Source organism: Canis aureus, chromosome 21, assembly GCF_053574225.1.
Source record: "Canis aureus isolate CA01 chromosome 21, VMU_Caureus_v.1.0, whole genome shotgun sequence".
Taxonomy (NCBI): Eukaryota; Metazoa; Chordata; class Mammalia; order Carnivora; family Canidae; genus Canis; species Canis aureus.
Window position 1 is genome coordinate 9,685,542 of NC_135631.1, and position 8,087 is coordinate 9,693,628.

The window sequence follows — 8,087 nt, forward strand, 5'->3', positions numbered from 1 at the left end:
ACTGAGAATTCCAAGCTGAGGGACCCCGGGGGGCAGCCTGGAGGAAGCAGGACCAGCCTCCAAGGATGAGGGAAAGAGCCAGTTGGATTGGGACACTGTGCCTATCTTGCTGCAGCCTGAGGATGATGGAAGTGGGGCTGGGGGCACCAGATGGGGCAGAGGGCCCAGGCCCTTGCAGTCCTAAGACAGCTCAAGATGAACCGCCCTGCCCATTTCTGCCCTCCCTGGAGACCAGGTCCAAGCCCCATGCACGACCAGCCCCCAAAGACCTACCGAGCCCTGCCTGGCTCCCTTCCTGGGGCTCTCAGGATGCTGGGCTCAGGGTCCCCCTTCCTCCCAGCTCTGGACAAGCCATGCCCTCCCCAGCTGCCCACCCACCTCATCCAGGGCCCTCCCTCACTGCAGCCCAGCCCACCTGCACCCCTGCCTGCCCTGGCTTTCCTGAGACCACCGTCACCCCTCCTGAGCTCCTGGCAGCCCTTCTGGGTTAGCGTGGACCCTGCTCCCCTCTGCCTGGCCAGCTGAGCCCCCCCAGGGCCTGGACTACCCAGTTAGGCTTCTCAACCTCTCCTTGCTCTGTAAACTCTCAGCTCATCCCCGGGGCCTCATTCACTCATTCATTCATTCATTCATTCATTTATTCATTCCCACATGTGGATGAGCGCTCTCATGTTCAGGGCACCACAGGGTCAGTGTCATGGAGGGCAATGTGGGGTTGCTCTTGGGAAGCAGACGGATCCCTCGGAGAAAGTCATTTTGGAGCGCAGGCCTGAAGGACCTGGGGTTCTGGAGGGGTGAGTGGAGAGGGACCTCTCTCTGGGGAGGCCAGGGTTAGGGATGGAGGAGGGGCTGCGGCTGGGGGAGGGGTCCGTGGGAGAAATGAGGTCAGGGCGGGGATGGGGGCTGTATAGGCCATTGTCACTCATTCAACAAACATTTGCGGATCCCTACGGTGGGCTCAGTGGTGCTCCCCCAAAAGACCACATGTCCACACCCCAGCTCCTGGAATCTGTGAATGTCACCTTGTTTGGAAAAAGGGTCTCTGCAGGGGTCAGTGAGGGATGAGCTCATCCCGGATCAGGGTGGGCCTCAGTCCAAACACAGGTGTCCCTGGGACAGGAGAGGAGGGGCGGGCCCATGGGGGAGGGGCCGATGCAGCCCTGGGAGCTGGGGGAGGTGGCGAGGGAGGGGGGTCTTGGTCCTGGAACACCTGCGTTCAGTCCCGAGAGCTGACTTTGGACTCTGGCCTCCAGAATCAGGAGAGAATAGATTCCGTCCTCCAAGCAGCCCAATTTGTGGTCACTTAGGAAAGTTACATGAGGAGACACCTGCTCCGCCCCCATCCCTGTTCCAGGCGTGGAGGCTGCTGCAGGGCACAGAGCAGGTGACACATCCACCCTGGAGGAGCCCTGGGGCCACACTGCAGTACCCGCTTCCTATGGTTGCTTGTCGCCACTCCCGACCCCGTGGAGTCCGGGTGGGCTTTTAAAATGTCAGAGAGGGCCGAGGTCTGCGCCTTATTTCCCTGCAGATAAGCGAAGTCCCCAGAAGGACCCCTGGGTCTGGGCAAACCCATGAGCATGTTCCTGCCTTGGGGCCTTGGCACAGGCTGCGCATGCCTGGACCACTCTCCTGCAGATACCTGCCCGTCTGCAGACCTGCACCCCCTTACGGAAGCCCGCCGTCGTGCCCCCTCACCAGGGTGCTCGGTGCTTGGGTAAGCAACTACAGGCTGGAGGCAGAGGGTGACACTGAAGCCTGGCTGTGAGTGGTTGGAAGGACACGGGCTGTTCCCTGAGCTGGAGACATGGACTTACTTTATGGGCTACTGACGCCCACTGGGGTCTCTGTCTGGCATTCTCACCGAACTGCAAAGTGGCCTCTGCCATGTCCATCCAGCTCCCTCCATGTCCTGCAGACCCCTGACCCGGTACCCCTCACCCACTCCAGAGTCTCCTGCCCTTCTCCACCCCCCATTCGGTCAGTGGACAAAGCCCACAGCTCCACCGGCAGCTGGGCACTGCTGCTGTCCAGCTCATCTCCCCTGCAGCTACTCTTCCGTGCCCTCTTCCAGCCTGCAGGATGCCACTCTCCCCCTAGGACCCTCCATGGGCCACGGGGTAGAGTGCAAACCCCAGGCCAGGCTTTCCCGGGGTCACTCGTGCCCTACATTCTTCAGCATCTGGAGAACCTCCCTGTCTTCTCCACAGGCTCCTCCTTCTTCACACACACTAGCTGCTCTCTCCCGGGCCCTTGGATATCTGCTCCTATCCCGGTAACCACCCCCCAGGCTCCGTGCAGCACCTCCACCTGCCGCTGGACCAGTGGGGAAGTGCAGGTGCACTGACGTGGCAGCCTCCCGGGGGTCCCCCCTCCCCACATCCCTAGCCCCCAGCGCAGAGCTGGCTAGGAGGGCCTGGGCGGTGCCAAGAATGGCTCCATCACCCTCGCCCTTGGGGGTTCCTCACCCAGCTGCCCTCCCTCGCCTTCCTAGCGGCCTCCTGGCCTTGGACCGCCCGCCTGGTTGCGGCGCCCAGGCCTCATCCCCAGCAACCTGTGTCCATCCGCCGGCCCTGCTGGCTGGGGCTCCCAGGGTCCCCGCTGCTCCCCGCCCAGGCCTGGCACAGAGCCGGCGCTCCCCGCCAGGGGTAGCCAGGTCAGGGGGCCCAGGACAGGCCCCACGGCCCGGCCTCTACCTGCCCAGCCCCTCCGAGCGCAGCCCCCGGCCTCTCTCCCTGCTCCCAGCCCAGGCCTCAGCCGGCCAGAAACCAAAGAGAAAATGCCTGTTTGTGCCAGTTACGCCGAAAGCAAAACAGTTTGTGGTTTCTGACCCAAATTTTTAGCCTTTTTTTTCAGAACATAACAAAGCTCAAGACAACTCCCTCCCCCCACCCCCCCAGGCAGACAGAAACGATCTGTTTACACTGGCCGCAAAACATTCCTGGCCCGCCAGCCCGGCCCTCTCCCCCAGGCCGTGCCCTCAGCGCTGCGCGGAGGGGCAGAAGGGGTGCCGGCCTGGAGAGGGGGACACGGGGGACACGGGCTGGGCCGGGAGCATCCCGGGGCCCAGAGTCTGGGGCGCCCGTCTGTCTAGTTGGAGGGGCTTCCGGGAAGCAACGGGCAGGGAGGAGCCTGGATGCAGCCTCGCCCTGTTCCCTCCAACGTTCCCCCACCTGCATCTGCCCCCATCCCCTGCTCCCATCCCTCCACACAGACACGGGGTCCCCGGGCCTTCTCCCTGCTGTCTGCCTTACCCCCACTCCTTCCTGTCCTAATGCCAGAGGCCCACGTCCCCCTGCCCAGCTCGGCTGTGGAGCCCACGACGACGGGGAGGGCACATTCCCTGGCCTGGGAGCTAGCGTCCACACACTGGTGTAGGTGGAGTGGCAGGTGCAGAGCTGTGATCCTAGCCTAGACCGTGGGGCAGCCAGGCAGGGATCCCCTTCCCAGGACTTAGTGGGGGGCAGGCAGGACCGCAAGGAGCCCTGGCCAGGAGGAAGGACTGGCCCTTGTCCCATGCATACCACCCTAGGCCTGCCATGGCCCTTGGGGAACCCCTCCATGCCCCACAGCCTCACCCGTACCCTCCTCTTGCTTCTCCCTGCTCATGTTCCCATCACCTCTCCTTGCTGTCTCGGCTCCTTTCTGCACCCGTGCACTGCCTGTGCCCCAGGCTGGGTGCTGTGGAGCCAGGGTCTGAGAAGACGGACTCCAGTGTTGAGAGGGGTGCATCACAGACTCACTAGTGGGGGTGAGGCAGACATGCCCCAGGAACCCCACAGCTGAGGAAGACCACCAGGCTGCATCTGAAGGGTGTGCAGGAGCTGGCAGGATGTGGAGGGCTGGAAGGGGATCGTGGAGGGGGAGGGAACAGCATGGGTGGGTTGGGATGGACTTGCCATTCTGCATGAGCGAGGCACAGGTGTGGGTGCACAGAGAGGGACACAAGGCGCACAGTGGCCACGGCTTCAAGTGCCCTGAGTGCTAAGCCCAACCTGACCTTGACCTTGAGGGAGCTCTGGGCAGCAGGGAAGGATTTTCAAGGGGAGAGGGAGCTGCTCCAATGTGTGCTCTGGAAAGATGGTCAAAGCCCGGGGCGAGCTGAGGCCCAAGGGTTAGTGGGCCTGTTAGGTGCAAACGGGGCGAGCAGGGTGGGGAGGCACATCGGGTGGGAAGCCCCTGCACATGTGCCCTCGTGCTGCGGAGCATCCCACCACCACAACCCCCCGCCCCCTACCCCGGAGGGCAGGGCCCAGCTCCCAGTGTGGGGGCAGGGGGTGGAGGTGGGGTGAGGGGGTGTGCTCCTGCTGCTGTAGGCCCTGGTCACAATCCAGTTCGGCTCCTGTGAAGCTGGCAGCCCCCACCCCCTTGCTTGGCCAGAGCATCATTTTGGAAGGTCTGGCCTGTACCTCTGCTTCCTTCTCCCTTCCTTGTCATCCCTGGCCTCCCCTCGATCAGGAACAGATGTGCCTCTGGAGCAGGAATTCTAGCTATTTGGTTAACCAGTCACTCAAGGGACTTTCTGATAAGGCGATTCAGTTCTCAGCAGAACCAGTGAGGGGGGCGGAGCGAGGACGGGGACTCCCACCCCCACCTTCCTTGCACCCAGGAGCCTGGGGTGCTCCCAGCCAGGGTCTCCCCACCAGCTGGTGGCTCTGGGGGACACAGGTTTCCAGGCCTCCAGTGGGGCCGAGGTGTTCTGGCAGGTGGGGGGGGGGTGGGCTGAAGATGCCAGGAGTCTCCCACCCCCTGGATCTGGGTGCAGCCAAGTCCCAGCCTCTAGCAGCACCAGCATGAAAGCTCACTGCCTGCCTCTCATCCATCCTTCCTTCCTTCATCATTTACCCAGCAAATGAGGCCCCAGAGCCTTGGCTATGCGGAGGCTTTGCTTGGGGCCCTGATCCTGTCTCCTCTCCCCAGGGTACCTCCACCAAACAATGGCTGACTCCCTGGTTGGGCAGGTCCTACAGTCGACCAGGCCTGCTTGGACTTTGGGGGTGGCACCCCCCAGAATTAGTCACTCAGGCTTGCCACTTTGGGTCCCTGGTTCCTTGGAACCCAGTACAGCATCTGATCTTGTTCTATTCCATTCACAGCTGCAGACTGTTGGGGCCACTTTGATCCTTTATTTGGTTTTCCCGCACTTATATCTCCCAGCCACGCACCCCAGTGCTTAGCCCAGTACCTGGTACAGAGTCCATGAATGGACAGATGGGTGAAAGGGCAGATGGTAGATGTGCATATGTGTAGATGGGTAGATGTGTGGACGGGTGTGTGTGTGGGGGGGTGGATAGAGGGGCACAGAGAGGTATAGATGGGTGTATGCATGCTTGGATATGTGGATGGGTACACAGAAACTGCAGAAGAAACAGATCTACCTGTGTGGTCACTCGAGATTGTCCTAGTGGGGGATGAGGGAGCAGAGCAGAGAAAATGAAATTTTATGAATGTCTATCCTCAAAGAAATTCTATGTGCTGTTTAGACTGTAGTATTTCCTGCTTTTTAGAGTCTGGAACATTTGTACAGGTTGAAAAATATTTGTTGATTAAATAGATTTTTTTTCAAAGATCTTGTTGAAGCGAACACCTATCTGGAAATTGTCTCAAGAAGATGTGAAAAATCAGAACATGTAGATAAACAAGGAGCTGCCTGAAAAATCATAAAATCCTACCCTAGAAAAAGGCACAGGGCCCAGAGAGTTTTACAGGCAAGTGTGGTTTTGCTGTTTTTTTTTTTTTTTTAATGCTCAAGATCATTCTACAAAATGTTTCAAGCATAGAACACAGACACACTTCCAATTCATTTTCTGTGTCCATATGACCCCGATACCAAGGCCTGATCATGATAGCACAAAACGAGGAAAAACCGCAGACCAAGTTCACATGTGAAGATAGATGCACAAATTGTAAATAAAGGAATTAGCAAATTAAATCCAGCCGTGTGTTGAATCAAAGTAATAATATACCATGACCAAGCAGAGTTTACTTCCAAGAATGCGAGGATGACTCAACATTAAGAAATCCATTAATATCCTCATGTTAATAGGCCAAGAGAAGAAAAACCATATGATGATATTGATAGGTGCCAAAAACATATTTAATAAAATCTAACATGCGCTCCCAGTTATAAAAAATGTTCCGCAGGCTTGGAATGGAAAGAAAGTTCCTTAACGTGAGAGAATACTTACTGCTTGCCCTGCCACACTCTGTCCCAGCCCACTGCCTGTCCCCTTCTGAGATGACCTCCTCATCAGCCGTGAGCATCCCTGACGTGGACTTCCACAGACACTTTTTTCATCATTGAATGTGGCCCGATGGGAGCATTGGCTACTCCTGAGCCCACTCTCACCCCTACCCTGAAACCCCTCTTCGTTCCAAGTATGGAGTTCCTGCACGAGTTCTGACAAACTGGCCCCCCTGCAGATAGCAACCTCAAACCCTGGACAACAAACAAACAACTACCCCAGGGCTCTAGAGAGTTAGCAGAAGTAGGTCATTTTTGGATAGGTAGTCACAGTACGGTGCAGGCATCTAAATCCCAATGGAAACCCTGCCATCTTTCTGGCTGGAGGAGCAGGAGAAGGAGCCTGGGGCAGTTGAGGTCACTGGAGACCAAGATGGGAATCCCCAAGACAGGCAGAGAAGGGGACATCCCAAATTCCATGCATGAGCTCTGCCCGAGTTGCTGGCATAAGGCAGATGGAGATTTGAGCCGCCTCTTAGCACCCGCGAGGCAGAGTTTGCAGTTGGAGCCTAATCGAGCTAATAGCTAATATCAGTGCACCTGCACTCCCCAGAGAAATGCCACACATCCACGGTCTGCACAATAGAATATTTGCAGAGCCCTGGGCATAGTCCAAAATTACATGGTGCTCTCCTCCCAGGGGGAAAGACGGTTGAGCCAGGCCAATGCTGGAATGACCAGGCAGAGACTTTAAAGGAGGTACGATAACCTCAACCACCCTTGGAGATAAAGGAAAACACAGTCACAGTGAATGAAACGACAGGAGATTTCAGCAGACAAATCTCGAAACCGTTAGCAACACCTACACGGATGACGAGCGCTGAAGAACACGATCTCGGAGATAAACAAAAACTGCTGGATGAGATGAGTATCAGAATGGAGACAACAACAGGAAACGTCTGTGAACTCGGAGATCGGGGAGTAGAAGCTACGCAGCATGAAGAAGAGCGAGAAAGGCCGCGTGGACGCAGAGCAGACGCGGGATAGGAAGTCACAGTGCGGTGCAGGACAGGCTGGAGCAGAACGGGAAGCTTAATATTCCAGAAATAACGACTAGAAGCTTCCCAAACACAACAGATTCGAGACGTTCAGCGACACCCAAATAGGATCAGTTTGAAGCAAATCACTCTTGGCATGCCCATGTCAGGCCGATGAAAATGAAAATTAAAAATTTAGGGAAAAATCTGGAAAGGAGGAAACAGTAGCTTGTACAATAGGAACCGACGAACCGGGTACCAAGTGCTTCTCACCAGGAACCGCAGGGGCCAGCGGACTACGGGACAACATTCTCTCATAAACCCGTTTTCCTCCCAGCAACTCCTGTGGCCACTGGGTCCAGTCTCCTTGTCCGTCTGTTTGGTGTTTTGGTGTTTGTTCTGTTTTGATTTGTTGTCTCCCTCTCTTTCACTGTTGCCTGACCCGGGGCATCTCCTCCTCTCCCTCCCTTGGGCTCCTCTCTGCCACAGCTCCTGCTGTCACGCAAGTCCTGAACACCCCCGAACATGGGCCCCTGGTGCCATCACCTGCGGTCAGGAGCACATCCGTGTGCATCCTCCAGGGTCCCCCATCTTAAGGAAAGGCCAAGCCAGAATCCCGGGGGTTGGGGGCCCCATCGCTCTTACCTCACATCCCTGGGGCCTGTTGTCTGGGCACTCCTGCTCCTCCGCAGCAGCCTTCATCCAGACGTCCTGCAGGCTGGGGGCCGCCCCGTGCTCCCAGGGTACATCCGTGCTAGCATTTACTCCTGAGAGGCAGAGCCCGTGTCCCCATTTTACAGATGGTCAGCCCAGCAAGGCAGACGCTCATCAATGGCCATCATGGCTTCGGAGGGGCCCGCGGCAGG